At 33.7% G+C, this 17,348-nt stretch overlaps 1 protein-coding gene across 4 annotated transcripts in view; it reads right to left on the reverse strand.

The window, feature by feature from the left end:
• RSRC1 (arginine and serine rich coiled-coil 1) overlaps positions 1-17,348 on the reverse strand; it is a 349,746-nt gene that overhangs the window by 12,902 nt on the left and 319,496 nt on the right. The gene's annotated exons all lie outside the window — the stretch shown is intronic.

Genomic DNA, 17,348 nt, shown 5'->3' on the forward strand with positions numbered 1-17,348 from the left:
AGATTCTCACCTAAAACCTAAAACATTGCTGAGAAGCTACTGCTATAATGATCCAAGATAATCTGGGCTAATCTTGTAGGAGGACTTTACTTTTTTTTTTTTTTTTCAATTTTATCATGGAAATACAAATAAAAGGGCTAAGAGCACAATGAGTCCATCTGCACCCATCACCCAACTTCTATAGTCATTAATTTTCCCTTACTCTTAATCTATCCATGCCCATTTCAATTTTGTGTGTGAACCTGGAGTATTAAAAGTAAATCCTAGACATCATGCCATGTTACCCCTAAATATTTTAGTAGGTATCTCAGTTATGGGCTTAAGAAAATAAAAAAAACCCCAAACAAACCAGCAACGTAACTGAAATACCATCTTTACATCTAACATTATTGGTAATAAATCCTTAATATCATCTTACATAGTCCATGTTTAATTTTCACTGATTGTCCAAGAAAAGTCTTTTTACAGTTGGTTTGTCTGAAACAGGATTCAAACAAGGTCCATATATTACTTAGTAGGTTATGTATCTTAAATCCCTTTTACACTTACAGTCCACCATCCCTTCCTTTCATTGTCATTTATTTACTGAAGAAAATGTATCAATTATCCTTCACAATTTTCTACATTCTGGATTTGGCTGATTTTATCCTTGTGGTATCATTTAACACGTTCTTCTATCCTTCATATTTTGTGTAAACCAGTAGTTCTACCTAGACAGGGATAAGATTTTGGTTCAATTTCTTTGGGTCAAGAACACATCACGGGTGATGCTGTGTAATTCCTACTATATTATATCAAGATACACTTCTACTTTTTAATGATGTTAAGATTGATGAGTGAGTCCAAGGTGATGTCAGCCTCACTCTATTATAAAGTTCTCTATCAACCTTTCACTTAATGGTTTTAGCAGACATAAATGCGTGTTGCTCACATCCATTATTTTAGTAGACATTGCAGAATAGTGATTTTTTCTAATTTTATTATCTGTCTTACATTTATTTGCTCTGATTCTCACATAATGAAGAACTTCTCTCATCGACTATTTTGAGACTATAAAATACAATCTGCACAGGAAAAAGCAGAATAAATATTTAATTCTTTCCCCTTATCAATTTTGGTCTAAATATGACCATTATGAGCTAATGAATATTTACATATTTAATGTTATTTCAGTCCGTGGTAATCATTTTCATATTTTGATTCTCCCTTTGGGTAGTGGGAGCCTCTTCAAGTTGGCACCTGCATCCTTTTGATATGATCTCCTTTGTTAAGGTGTGATAATATGTTCCAGCGTCATCTTGTACAATTCCTGTCTTAGACTTGAAATTAGCCATTTCTCCAAAGGGTCTGGATTTCTTTTAGTGGGGAACGATATTTAAAGACAATGACCCGGGCAGTAGGGGTGTTTGTTGTGACTGAATTATCACTGCATCTGAGATTTTCAGTGGGTGGGACAGGAAACACACATTTTTCGAAGAGAAAAATTAATATGAGTTCATGCTGATACAACCAACCAAATTAAGGATTAAAGGACTTTTAGTCAAATCTCTTATATTTGTGTATCTTTTCTCTTATTCTAAGAATATTAGGCCTTAGTGATATGATCAAAAGTACTTGCTTTTCCTAGTATGTGAGTTGACCATGTATTTGTTTCAAAATAGCAAGACAAATATTACTATTAACAAGATGAATTAATGCAGTTTCACATTTCTTTATGATTTTTGATTTTAGGATTTACTCTACTGATGAACTGCCAATGCACTATAGACTACATTCTAAAGTCACTTAAAATAATTCTCCATGTGATTATGCTACCAACTTGATATACAGTTAGGTTTATTTATTTCAGTTTATTTTGATTTTTAGATCTTGTTTTGTTCTCTTGTCTTCATGATTAATGTTTGTTTTTTTAAATTGCACAAAGCACTTACATGGTTTTAAAGTAAAACAACATCATTCAGAGAAGTCTAAGTTTCCTCTTCTAATCCCGTTCCCCCAGTCCATAGGTAACCATTTTTATTAGGTTTTAACTTTTATCCTTCCATCGCTTACTTCTAAAAATAAGTATACACTCTCTTCTTTCTTACACAAAACTAACACAGTATACATTCCTGCATACATTACTTCTCTCACTTAACAATGTCTTCCATAGCAGTATAGAGACTTCCTCATTCTATGTTAACAGATGTACCTATTTTATGGTTTTAGGATTTTTTTTTCCTACCAATGCCTCATCTGAATTGTTCCCAGTCCTTTGCTTTTATAATTAACGCTTTAATAAAGAGCCACATGCATATATCATTTTGTTCTTTTTTCCATATGCTAGCTGGGCAGGGAAAATGCAACATTACAGTTTACAACCAGTTTAAACTCTTGGTCTAAGCTGAAATGAATACACAGCTGAATTAGGAGCCACTGTATGCCAAGCTAAGGCATCTAAAAGTGATGAGACTTTATCTCATCTTGTTAATAATAACTGAATTTACATTTTAAGAAACAACTGTAATAACTGGTTTAACAAGGTAGAGTTATTTGCATCAAAGTAATTTTTACATACTAAGCTGAAAATGTTAAATGATACAGAGAGTATGAAAAGAAATTTGGTTAAACACATATAATAAAAATTAACATTTTATGAAAAATCTTTGTTTCAATGTTTGGCCAATCACAAATTTTAATTAGAGAGTCTTATGCAAGTTCCAGTTTAAGAGAAAGACAATGCTTCTGATGATGTATCCCTGACAGCTGTAACCAGTCTTTTCTCACGTGAGAAATCATGCATGGAAAGTTTGGACCTAAGAGCCATCAGAGCCAACACTCTCATCTCTGGAAGAATGTATTTTCCTACATAAAAGCAGGCACTGTCAGAGTGTCATGGAGGAGCAAATAGTTTCACATGCTTTAGAATAAAAGCTCCTGTGGATTTTAATTATGCAATGCACTAATTGAGCATGCAAAATGAGAACAGACTCTTTGCCTAGCTAACTTATTAATATTAACACATCCCATACCAGTGGATAATATTTTTACTAGCTACATGTATAAGAGTATTAATATAGCAGAGAAAAATAGTAATGGATACCATTCCAGGTAATCTAACTTTAACTTGTCCATATGAAAACATATTTGTTCGTGTAGGTCTTAAGTAGTCTCACTATTATTTCACAATCATTAGTTCCCAACCAAAAGACAGTATTTCTGACTTCAGGATGATGTCTCATATATATCAACTATTTGGCCCCTTGGATTTTTTCTCTAACATATTCTCTCATTTGGATTTACAAAGCGCATCATTAGTATTAAATGTCAGAGGTGAGCTCACAAACAGTATTTGATGTCTGAAGCTTGCAATGTTTGTAGCTTTAAATATGGGCATATAACCAGCTCCTAATACAAATAAAACTGTTATCACAGAAGCTGGCCAAAGGACCAGTATGTTTAACAAAATAGCACTGGAGAAATTATAAAGAAAGGCAGGAGAAAAATCAGAGAAAAACAACATTATCTTTGTGTTTCTTTAAAGATCACTTCAGGACTAACAAAGTGACGGGGCAGACAGGGGAAAGGCTGTCTGCCTGACTTACAATATGAAAATAAACCAACATAGCTTTTACCTTTCAATGTGGGAAAACCATTTTACTGGTGATATTTAAATTAGAGAGTGTGATATTTAAATTAAAATTTGAAAGATTAATGGAAGATTTACATTTGCAGCCTTATAAATAGCTCAGCTCCGTGCTGTCTGAAAACAGGCATAAAAAATGTTTTAAATTGCTTCATACTCAAAATTCTAAGATTAATGTCCACAAATGTATGTCTTCAGTATAACCTTGTCATTTTGGGAAGCAGAATAAAACACATCAATAATATACAGTAAATTGTTTTAAATTCAGGCTCTTAAGTTTTATGTGTCAATTTGTCATTTAAAAATTCTGTACCCATTTTAAGACTGAGAAGAATGTGAATTAAAACTAGTTACTGTTTATATGCTTGGCATGAATGCCTAGCATACAAAGTATCTTATATTCATTAGTCATGAGGTAAAAATAAAGACAAGTTACTTGGAGAATAAAAATTACAGGATCCTTCTAAACATTAACATGGTAAACATGAAGTATCTATTAGCACTTGATTCTTTTTGATAAACAAAATGACTTCCATAGGTTTGCTTGCAAGATGTCTGTAGAAGGGATACATATTTCATAGTAAAAGAAAAAATAATGGGGTCAGAAATCTAAGTCACCACAGACTAAAGAATTCAGTACTAACTCACTGCATGGAAAATTATTTAGTTCCTTTTGTGATGAAAATTAAAATCAAATATTTTATTAGTTATTGTTGATGTCATAAAAATTAGGCTCACCTGCCACTTCAAGTTATTTGACAATTTCACATAACAGGTTTATAGAATTTTCTTTTAAAATATTATCAAATGGTACACAAGTTCAAGATTAATAAATAAAGATGATAAGGTGCAATAAAACTTTCTACTTGAAAAGACAAAATTTTAATCTGTACGCCATTTGTAGATTACAAACAAGGCAATCTCTCTGGCAGCAATGCTAGGCTGAGACCAGCAGATGGCATTATTACCCAAGATGTAATCATGGACTAACTGACAGCATGAGTTTTATGAAAGGTATCTTAACACGTGAAAATCTCATCTCAAATGACTCCTTTTGAGTATTAATAATTTATGAATTTCCCCAAAGTTAAAATGCATTTTATGTTACAAAGACTTTGGGTCAGTTGGCTTCATAGTTGTCGAATTACTTATGCTACTCTTCTCTCCCGGGGGAGGAGGGAGATATTTATATACTAATAGCACTGCAACAAATATATGAATAATACAAAAGAATACCTTATTTTCAGTTTAAATTAACTAAAATTTTAGTCAAGAATGGAAATATCTGTGAAATTCCCTTTTACAGAACAATACAGACACTGAAAACAAAACAAAGTCTTTGAAATGTATCTTCAAGTGCTTTATAAGAATGAAAAAAAAAAGCAAACAATAACAAACCAGCCATTCAATAAATAAGTAAATAAAGGTGGCTATTCACTAAAATCTGTAAACATAAAACATCTCATAAAGCTTATTTGGAATTCTAAAGTTAAAACAATATCTCACAAACACAAATTTAATGAATCACAGCCACTGCTTTTCCTTCAAAACAGTATATTTTAAATAAGTTTCTTTCATAAAGCATACAGAGCATATATTAGAAATCCACTCAACTCTAACAGTTTAAGATTGTTCATAAATCCCACATCCCTGGGCACAAATTTCCAGAACTGGTATCACAAATAATTTGAAAAATAAGAAAACTTCTTAGGAAGAATGTGGTTTGTCTATCAGTGTTCTGAAAGATTATGATACAGTACCAAGTTATATATGTCAATGAGGCTCCTGGAGTGTCTCTGATTACAACCTTCCTTGGATGGGGTCCAAGACAGACTCATCTTACAACAAACTACTTTCCGTATCAAATTAAGTAATAGGAATAACTTACTTTAATATGACTGAACCAGTGAAGAATTTCTGATAGATATTTTAATAAGTGCAAGTGAACTGAGCATCAGGCTAGGTTTTATGAAAAAGCAAAATCCACATTGAAAATCCACACAAAATCCACCTCATTTAGTTCCTCTCACCTAGAATGCTCTTACCTTTTCTGAATCCTCCCTGTCACTTCCCTTGCCACCTGTGAGAAAAGGGGCCTCTTCCATAATTCATTTGGCTTTCAGCATATGTTATCCTGCACTGATACTCATCTCTTCATGAGCAAAAGCTTCATTTCCCCAGCTAGAGGGGACGTACTCTTCTGTGTCACTTCCAGGAGTTAGTATGGTGTGCTCTATTATTTAGTAAGCAGTCAATAACTATTTGTTGAAAACTTACAAGTTAAAGGGCATTACAGTAACCATTAAAAAAAAACTTCATGGGGGAAAAATGTCAAATTACAAGTTCTATAATTTAAGAAATTAAATTAAGTGGATAGCTTTAACAGCTCTGGGTTTAGATCATCTGGATTAAACCCTGTCTCTGCTCCTTACAAGCCTTGTGATCTTGGGCAAGTGGCTTTAAGATGGCCTCAGTTTTCTCCTCTGTGGCATGGGGATAACAGCTTAAATATCATAGGATGGTTGAGAGGTTGACTCCCTCCTTTTTTCCCTCCCTTTCTCCTGTCCTCCTTCCAAATATCTGAGCACATTCAGTGTAGTGGGCATTATTCTGCATACTGGGGTTTAGAAACAAGTAAGAGTCTTTACCCTCATGGAATTTATGTTTCAATGGGAGAGACGAATAATAAACATGTAAATAAACAATATAATATCAAGGAAAACAGAGCAGAGTAGAGGGCTACAAAGGAGAAAGGGGGGCTGTCTCAGATGGGGAAACCAGGAAAGAACTCCCTGACATGGTGATTTCAGCAGAGAAGATTCATATGAAGAAGCACGCCGTGAAAATCTGGCTTCAGCATAGGGTTGTGGAAGCATTAAAAGCACTTAATGACTGGTAGCTATTACTAGGAATAATACTAGAGCGCTAATTTAGTAATCGTACTAAAGACGTGGAAATTGGCTAAAAGTTTGTATATAAACCTCCTAATCTGGCCATATGGTTTAAGCAGGCAACCTTTTTTTGAGTTCAGCCAGGAAGTAATTAGCTTTAGTTCACACCTCTTGTGGCATCACCTGTGAGCTGGCAAGACTGTGGGAAGGACTGGAAGAGGGGACAGGCCCGGACACATTTCTGAGAAGGCACAAAGGCCCCGCTGGCCTTTATCACACACCAGGACGCTGGAGTCCACCCTGACTCACGGGATGCTGCAGGGTGAGTGAAGAAGTAGTGCTTTGCTGACACATGCCTTTCCAGGTTCCAGTGACTCAACACATGGGAGATCCTGTCCCTTCCTAACAGATGTCTAGTAACACACTCCCTAAAATGGTAGCCGTGTGGTAGAAATCATGTTGTGAAGCAAACGTGTATTAGTGTAGTGTTTGTAAGGCTAAAAACACTTGTTCTGATCACCAGTATCCTTTCTAGTGAGGAAGGTCAAAGAGGCTAATTTTTCATTTAAAGAGTTGTTAAAAAGGCCAGATGAGCTGTTCTGATAGCAGAAGTAGTAATCATAGTGGTAACAGAAGCTTGCCTTATGACAGAGTGCTAAGCACTTCACATGGATTACCTCACCTAACTATCATAACCATGAGAGATGGTACTTTTATTGTTCTCACTGTACAGATGAGAAACTGAGGCTAAGTAACTTGACAAAGGCCACATGGCTAGTTGGTGGTAGAAGTAAGATCCAATCCCTGAACTGTGATCCAGTCATTATTTCCTAGTCAATAAATTCTTTACCCAGACCTGCCAAGCAATGTACCATTTATTCTTCCTTCTCATCTATTTACTAGAATAACAAATGTTCCTGGTATTGTCCTCATTCTGCATTTTAATGCTTATTCATTCAGTAAAATACAACAGAGCTTTATTTGTAGAGGACATGCCATATACACTATTTTAGACTTTTTGGCATTGTCAAGCTAGATTACAGATGTGTATTTGCAGAATTTTTCATACATGAATAAGTCACATTCTGATAACCTTTATTGATGAATAAAAGAAATAAAGTTTTTAGAAAACCTATCATCCTTTCATTTAAGCCTGAAGACAACCTGAGTAATAAATTACCATGTTAGAGCTATTCTTTATTTATTGTGCATCAACTGCTGTTACAAAAAACTAGAATAGCTTCTGAGAATTTGGCTAAACCAGTAACCACTATGCAGTCCAACTACACAGGTTATTGCCTTATGCTTGTTTCAAATGTAATAAACATGGGTAGTCAAATCCACTTTTAATAGTTGTAAGAGATAATAATTTCAACAAAGTAAACGTGACTGGAAGTGTTCCTTATTTTAATATGATAGAAGAAAGGAATATAATTGGAGGTATACCAGATTAACAGGGCAGAATACAGACTCTGAAGTTGCTATTTGTTGTCCAATTTAATTCCAGAATTCTTACTGACTCTAATTAAAATTCTGGAGATGGGAGAGTTGTATGTTTTTCTAAGGAACTTGCAGTGAATGCTGTCTGCCAGCCATCTCCAAACACCCCATAACCACACACAACTCGCCTGTCAGGAGAGCTAATGCAGACATCGCAGGGCACACCACATTTGTCACTGTGGCTAATATCAGAGATACGCAGCTCTTTTTTCTTAGCACACAAAAGCAAGATATGTAATTCAATGCTCAATTTACCCTTGTCTCGCAGGAGATTTTTCCCCACTAATTGATAGAAATTAAGCCATTAATCAAGCCACTAGCCATCATTCAAACCAGAGAAGATGAATACAAACTTTCATCATAACCACCTTCCCCATTTTAGTGTTCATTAGCATTAATTTTTAATGCAATTATGCTATTCTTTTACGCTGAGCTCATAAATTACTGCTCTTTTGTTGCTGGCTGGCCTTGTAAAATCCAAACTAATGCTTTGTGCTCTGATCTTAAAGGCAATTACTAGGTTCTTCTATCTTTTATATCTTTGCATTGCCAATAACCTATATATATAACGAACACCCATGACTGACTATGCCTGTTTTTTAATGCCTCTATATAAAATCTCTGTGAACATATAAATATGTTAAAATATATCTAAAATAAATGAACACACACACAAATACCACATACTTTAAAAAAACATAGATGTTAACATAAAATAAGATTTCATATATTCATATTGTAATTTGGGTTCAATATCAAGATATTATTAGTTTCTCATGATTAAAATGTAATGTATCATTATATTAAAGTTATAATTTTTATGACAAATTAGAGAAGATAAGAATATTAATAGCAGCTAACTATTACACACATTTGTAAGGGTCAAAAAACTACTAAAAACAGAAAGAATAACTATGAAATATCAAAATCCTTTAGTTCTTTATCTAGAGTTACTTTTTTATGTTTAAATCCTTATTTTAAAAACACTTGTGCTGAAACCTGAAAATTAATGAGATGAAAAGGAAGAGTACTGGAAGATCAAAAGAACCATCTACCAAAAGTGTGTTTAAAGTGTATACAATAACTCCATAGTCATATTTTGCAAAGTGAATGCACCAGCTTATTAAAGGATGATAGTAAAATGAAAAGACAAAATTTCCAGAGACAAATATTGAAACTAGAGACAGCATATCCACCCAGTCCTCCATCCCAGAGAAAGTGAAAAGACATACTCTCCTTATAGTCCTCAAAAAGCACTGATTATGCTCACTCCTACGTGCAGAGGAGATTTTTTAAAAATCTGCAACTCTCTTCTTTGTATCACCCCAAATGGTTTTGCCTTTGTTTGTAAGCTGTACTTTCTGGCCATTCACTACCTAGAGAAGGGTGCATGTGTGGCATTAAGATTAATAAAATAAAACATTGGGAAAATGTCAACACTGGTTTTGGTGTCAGACCAGTCACTTTTTGGAGTTGCACAGCTGCTCTCTACCTCTAACACTTTAGGATTGTGGTAGGGAGTAGAGAGTTTATTTCAGGAGTCTTCTACCAAAAAAAAAAAAAAAAAAAAAAAAAGGCTTTGAACAATTAACTTCTTAATGGCTCAAATGTGATGATCAGCCTGACTTCGTATGTTTCCTTTCATGGCTAGTTCTTTATTAGGTATCATATTTAACAGAAAGTTACACATGTATTAGAAGCAATGAGGCTCAATTCTTCAAGGACTTGATTCTCTTGGGGACTTGTTAGGCCAGGACAGCCTAAATTCAAGTCTTTTGCAATCCATTCCTTTATGTCAGAAGCAAATAGGTACCTAACATATATTGGAACATTAAAGTTTTCAGTATAAAAGTTATGAGTTCTAATATCTCTTCTTATAAGCATTTTCTGTTTGGGTTCATAAGCATAGAGAAAATAGTCTATGGGTCCAAATATTTTAATTTCCCTGAACATATTGATAAAAATTCAGGGATTCAGAAATAAGAATTGAAATTAACTCAGCCAACATGTACTTAGTGCCTATATCTGCCAGGTGCTACATTGGTGCTGGAAATTTCTGGATGAAAGTGACATCTTTTGCCCTCTCAGTATCTGTGGCAAGATGAAACTTTTGTTTAGAATTTTATTTGCAAGTAATTATGAGCTGACTGTACAGTGGGTAGGTACAAGGATTTGTTGTGTTTACGAAGTGCCTTTGCATTTGTTATTTCATTTGACACTGAAATAGACATAATATTTGGTAATAAACAGTATCGCCATTTTTAAATTTGGGTATTTGACACTCTCAACGTTTAAAAGATAACCGTAAGAAACTGATTTGGGATGTGAAACTAAGTCTTTGTACTTCAGCTTTTGTATGCTTCCCACTGTACCAGGTGGCTCCTTAGCCTCTGAATCCTTGATAACCTTACATAATGAATAGTTATGACTGTATATGCTTATTTCATATACTTATCAAGTATATATACAATTTTGACCTTTTAAACAGAGATGGGATAGGAAGAATGGTAGTGGATGGTAGAAGATATTAATTTCTCTTTCTTAAAAGCAGAGTACTTTGTCATAATATTAATGAAGTGCAGCATATAAAATTATAAGGTTTAAAGAAACTACTAAATACTTTAAATTGAATTTTTAAAAATTAGCTTTACTAAGGTATAATTTATGTGTAATAATTATACTCATGTAAAGCATACAATGTGTTTTGACAAATGTATACACCTGTGTAACCAACACCAAAATCAAGATGCAGAATATTTCCAACACCACCAAAAATTTCCTTGTGCCTCTCTGTGGTCAATTTCCATCTGTACCCCGACCCCAGACAATCACAAATCTGCTTTCTGCCAGTATGGATTAGTCTCTATTTCCTGGAATTTTATTTAGATGGTATACTCATTTATGTCTGATGTCTTTTTCACTTTGCATATTTTTGTGATAACTCCATGTTGTTGGGTTTATCTATTTTTTAAAAAATTACTGGTAGAATTCTATTTCATGAATATATAATTCAAATACAATTCTATAACAGCATATAGAATTCTATTATATGAATATACCCACAATTTGTTTAGCCATTCACCTGTTACTGGACATCTGTGTTGTTTCCAGTTTCTGGCTTTTGAGGATAAAGTTGCTATATAACATTTATGCACAATTTTTTGTGTGGACATACATCTTTACTTCTCTTGGGAAAATCTTTAATGCTGGAATGGCTAGATTATATGGTAGCTTTGGATTTCTATGATGGCTAATGATATTGAGCATTTTTAATGCACTTACTTCCTTTTTCAAGTGTGTGTTCAAATCTTTTGCTCATTATTTAATTAGGTTTTCTTATTATTATTGAGTTTTAAGAGTCCTTTATCTATACTGAATGTACATCTTTTGTCAACACACCAGTATCTTTTATCATTCTGTGACTTGTCCTTTTGTTCTTAATGGTATTTTTCAAAGAGCAATACTTTTTAACTTAAAAAAAGCCAATTTACCATTTTAAAAAGTAGTTTGTGTTTTTTGTGTCTATCAAAAAAAATCTGCCTACCTCAAGACTGCAAAGATTCGAAAAAGATCCATTTTCTTCTAGAAGTTTTATAATTTTAGCTTTGGTAGTTAGGTCTATAATACATTTTGAGCTAATTCTTATGTACATTTGTGAGATAAGGGTCAATGTTCATTTCTCTCCATAAGGATATGCAGTTTTTTCAGCACCATTTATTGAAAAGACTTTTCCTTTCTCCACTGAACTGCCTTGGTAATTTTGTTGAAAATTAATCTGTCATATATGTGAGGGTTGATATCTGGTCTCTCTAGTCTGTTCCATTTACCTATATGTCTATCCTCACAGTAATCTACACACTTGATTACCATAGTTTTATACTAAGTCTTGATATCAGGGAATGTAAATCATCTGACTTTAGTTTTTTTAAAAAAATTGCTTTAATTATTGTTATTTGAATTTTGTACAAAATTGATTCTTAGGAGAAACTTTGCTCCTAGTGCTTTATGTTGAATTTTAGCATTAGGATGCAAAGTATAATTTATAATGAAAGTCAGTTCTAGGTATGAGTTGAATTACAAATGATTAATAAAATTAGACACTCTCCAAATATTAGTTTGTTAGGTACAAAATTTAAACCAAGAAAAGAAAACTATTGCCAATTACTTAAATCAACTTTACAAATACTTTTTGGGAAATGATCAAGTTGTAAAAATGTTACTTATCACAACTAGATCTACTATGGTAAATTTTTATTTCTTCTGACTTTAGAGTCAAAAATTGAGCCGCATTTGTGTTATTTTATAAAGAAGAAGATAATAGTTTAAATGCTGATGGCAAGGTATAACTTTTTGGGGGCCAGGTATAACTAATAAAAGAAAAATCAGAAGGGAGAAAAGAGAATGGCAGATGAATAGAAGAGGTAATTTTTCAGGGAGTGTAAAGAACCAAGAGTGAGTGCATGTTTGAGAGTCTGAACTACACGGAGAAACTCTTAACTGTTCATGGATGAATGACCTCTATTCCTCAAACTGTCGTTTAAGAAGCAACATACATACACATCCTAAACTAAACTCTGAAGTCTGTAATTACAATCTCCTCTCTGATTGGTTCATCACTTTGCCAATACTTTGTCTCATTACAGTTTTTCCTTTCAAAGAAATGCAAATAAAATTATTGGCTTTTTTCAAGAAAAGCCTTAAGTGCCACATTATCTATATTATTAACATTTAAGACGGGTTCTGTTTGTTTTCATATGTTGAAATACAGTTGGTCAAGCTGTATCAAGAACTATACATGCAGAGAAAAAAATGTGACAATGAATATATATATGTTCATGTATAACTGAAAAATTGTGCTCTACACTGGAATTTGACACAACATTGTAAAATGATTAAAAATCAATAAAAAATGTTAAAAAAAAGAACTATATATAATTCTTATTTGGTTTAATTTATAGTTACTTAATTTGGATAGGACTGAAATCTCCTCAACAATGTTATGAAAATTATATGACAGTAAGTCAGAGCTATGAATACCTGCATAGCTGTATAATGTTTTGAATTAAAATATTCTGGTGAGATAGCCTAATGATTTGATTTTTAAATTCTACTTTGAGAAAAAAGAGTGTAGCAAACATTTAAGTTGGAAATCTCACATCAATAACATTTATAAAAGTGGAGAAAAGTTTCCATGATTTTAATCTGTTTCTAATGCATTACAATTTCAAGAAAGCAAATCATATCCAATCCCCACATTTCCACACTAAACTGAGATAAGCAGAGAGACATTTAGATATGACGAGGAGCAAAATATAAAGAAATAAAGGAATTAAGAAATGGAAAGTGAGATACATATTTTAGCCTATTCCTCTGTGACTCTGAGGGAAATCAGCTATAGGAACAAAGAATATTAATACTAACCATTCATTCACTTCTGTGTTTTTTTTCATGACAAACACAACGCCTTAAGTCATAAAGTTGCAAAATAATAGGCAAGTCTAGCTGTATTTACAGGTGAAGTAAATGACTGTTAAAATTAGTGCTCTAAGTTCTAGCTTCACAACTAACTGTATTATATTAAGCAAGTATTCCCATTAAATTCCTATCTTCTCTTCAGAGTCAAGATATGGTATCTACTAAAGTGCAAATATGATCTCTGGTAGGAAGAAGCAGTTTAGCAGAGATGAGTTTTTTGTTCCACAGAAGAGAACAGGGCCCTACAGGAAAGATAGATTTGGAAGAAGGAAGAATCCTGGAGATGAAGAACTGAGGGAAAGATCAGGACTGCATGGAGGCTAACCTCTGGGAATACAGTAGGGCAAGGGGTTCTGAAGATGTGAGCAAAGGGGACAGGACAAGAAAGGAAAGTCAGATGGTAATGGAACATTTACCATAGTTCTGAGCTTCACATGCAGATCTGCCAGTGACAGCCCAGTGTGAGAGGACAGTGGCTCTAAGGCATAATCTCTAACCATACGAACATAATTTCTGAGCAATCTGTTCCTCATACATTTTAATTCTTATGGGTCCACATCAACTACCAATACGTGATTGGTGTTCTTTTCTTTTAAATGAAGTATAGTCATTTACAATGTGTCAATTTCTGGTGTACAGCATAATGTTTCAGTCATACATATACATATATTTATTTGTTTTCATATTCTTTTTCATTATAAGTTATTACAAGATATTGAATATAATTCCTTGTGCTATGAAGAAGAAATTTGTTTGTTTGTTTTTTATCTATTTTATATATAGTAGTAGTTACTATTTGAACATCTAGAACTCCCGAGATTGGTGTTCTAAAGATCTGTGGTCTTCGGCAACAGGGAGATAGCCGTGCTGGTAGCAATCATTCTGTAGGATCTCAAAATCTGAGCATAAAAAAATGTATAATAGGTCCACACAAGTGGAAAAATGTATAAACCTCTTAAGGTATATTTGCCAGTTTGTAACTGAAACAATCAGGGAATATTAGTGATTTTGGATAGCAGTAAATTTTAAGTTAAAAAAAAAAAGTAGGAACATAACTCCAAATCATGAAGACTAAGATTGATAAAAATATAAATTTTATATATACACACATCATATACAGGCCTACTTGAACTCATTTAATAATCACAAAACTGATATCATATAACAATATTAGCACTAAAAATAAACATTTGAAAGTGAAACCACTGCAAATCCACAATTAATTTAAAACATTTTAAGAAGAGTTTTTACAGGCTGACTCAGGGCTTGATCTTGGCAGCCATATGGACATAAGAGGTCAATAATCCAGAAGCAATGAGACAGTGATTAGTTGTATAGTAAAACAAGTCCCCGGAAACAATTACTGTCCAACACATCAGAAAGCCATTTGACCAAAATAGTCAGAAAATGGATTTAAAGGATAAATTTCAATGTATCCCTGCTGTCTCTATAAAATTCTTGTGTAGTAAACACATTCATAGCACCAGCTACTACCTCAAACGGTAATTACCCACTGCAAAAAGTCTTCGTTTAAAAGTGATGACTGAAGGAAGGTTTCTTTAAACAAAACAAGTTTATTTGTTCCTCCATGTGTTGACTGTAAGGGAGAACATGTTTATTTCTCTGGCTGTCCAGTCCGAGATACTGCAACGCTGTGAGCTGTAAGAGAATCTGATCTGGTCCAAAAGGTTATCAACCATCCTGAAAAGTTGCTGTAAAGTAGCAGTGGGCCAAACAGCATGAATTAGAGAACCAAATATTATGTTTGAAAGCCTAACAAGAATAGCGTTTGAGTCATACTAAAATTCACGAAGACTCTAGTAGGTTTCTGTTGAATGATAAGCTGAACATAGACTACTGTTGTTAAAGAGTGTGGCATTCCTTTACTGGGGAGGGACGCTCCTTGAGACACTCTTCTCTCTTAATTTTTTGGAAAATAGCAGATGCTTATTTACTGCTCTCAAGAATCTCTAGACAGTATGTAAATGTTACCCTTTCACTGTCCTTGAAACTACTAAATGATGACCTTTATAGGAGCAGGATTTGATTTCTGTTTCTTTCCTGACCTATCATTCAACAGAGGTCACAACTTCCTTATTCCTGGAACTTTTTTCATTTGGTTTCCATAACGCTTTACACTCCTGGTTTTTTTCTCCTCACTGGTCATAATTCCTTATTTTCCTATACAGGCCCCTCTAAATGTTAGGGTGTCCCAGTGCTCAGACCAGGTCCCTTCTTTTTCTCTAAGTGACCCCCAGCTATAAATACCATCTATATGCTGATGACCTTCAAATCTTTAGGGCTTGACATCTTCACGAAACTCCATACCTCGATTTTTCTCTTACCCTCTAAATTTAAACTATCACTTTTTATTGGCTTCCTAGCCCATTTAGAATAAAACTCAACTCAATAAGACTCTTATCTACAAAACCCTACATAATCTGGATCCTGTTAAACTCTTCAACTAAATCTCTAACCCTTGCCTTAGCCACACTGGCTTTCTCTGTGGTTCTCAAGCATTCTAAACTTGCACCCTGCCTTAAGATCTTTATAGAAGTTCCCTTCCACCTAGAATGCTCTTTGCATGGCAAGTCCCTTTTCGTTCAGATTTAGTTTAAATGCCATCTCCTCAAGGAGGCCTTCCCAGAACAGTCAGTCTAAAGTAGCCAGTGGTCATTCTCTAACATATCAAAATCGGGGTAGCAGGGAAGATGGAGACATATATTAAATGAAGAATAGACATACATTTTGTGGAGAGCGAGAGAAAGAGGAATCAAACTGATTTTCAAATTTCTGGGTCCAGTAACGAGATAAACAGTAGTGCTAGTATTTACTAAGACAAAGAAGACTTGGGGGTGGAATTAAGAGTTCAGTTTTAAAGATGATGACTTTGAGATGCTTGTATGTTAAAAAAAAAAAAAATCTCCAAGTCTGCAGTTCAAAACAGAAAAGTCTGGGCTGAAGATAAAAATTTGGAAATGATAAGCATATGTAAGGCATTTACTCCAGTGGGACATGATAAATTCACTCAAGGAGAAAAATTACACAGATAGGAAATAAAAGACCTGAGTTCCAATAAATACCAGAACTTGCAGATTGGGTAGGAGGAAAAGACAGGGCTGGCCAGGGCTGGCAGGAAAATCAGATGCGTATTATGCCATATAAAGTGAAAAAAAGGATGTTTCAAAAAGAAGTGTGGTGAGCTGCACTAAGTGCTGCCGCAAGGTCGAATATGATAAGAAAAATTCCACTAGATTTGGCAAATTAGGCAGTACTGGTGATTTTGAAAAGAAGCAGTTTGAATGGAGTGATGTAAGTCACATTGGAGAGGAATGACACGTAAATGAAGATTTCTGTTTCTTAGATAATGGAGCATAAGATTCTCTGAATGATACTTCTGCTGAACACAACAAATAATGTTAGATACTTTAAAAATTATTTATTTTTAAATAAATATTTAAAATAATATTTAAAAAAATTAAATGAATTGCTGAGATCACATGAAGTAAGGAATCCACAAAGACCGAAAATGAAGTTTACACTCTTAGTAGTCCTCTAACTCAGAGAAATTGAATCATTTCTGAAAAAAATTTTTATAAACACTAGGCTTAGAAGGTTTTACAGAAAAATTCTACCAAATCTTCAAGAAAGAGAAAATTTTGATGTTATACAAACTGACTTCTTAACTTGTTTTATAGGCTAGCACAAACTTGCTTTCAAAAACAGTCAAGAGCAGTACAAAAAAGGAGAAATTGTAGAAGAAAGTCAAAAATGCAGATGAAAAAGGGTAAGAGAGGGGAAGATACACACATATATTTGTATACAAATATATATACATGTATAGGTATAATTTAATA

Source organism: Camelus ferus, chromosome 1, assembly GCF_009834535.1.
Source record: "Camelus ferus isolate YT-003-E chromosome 1, BCGSAC_Cfer_1.0, whole genome shotgun sequence".
Taxonomy (NCBI): Eukaryota; Metazoa; Chordata; class Mammalia; order Artiodactyla; family Camelidae; genus Camelus; species Camelus ferus.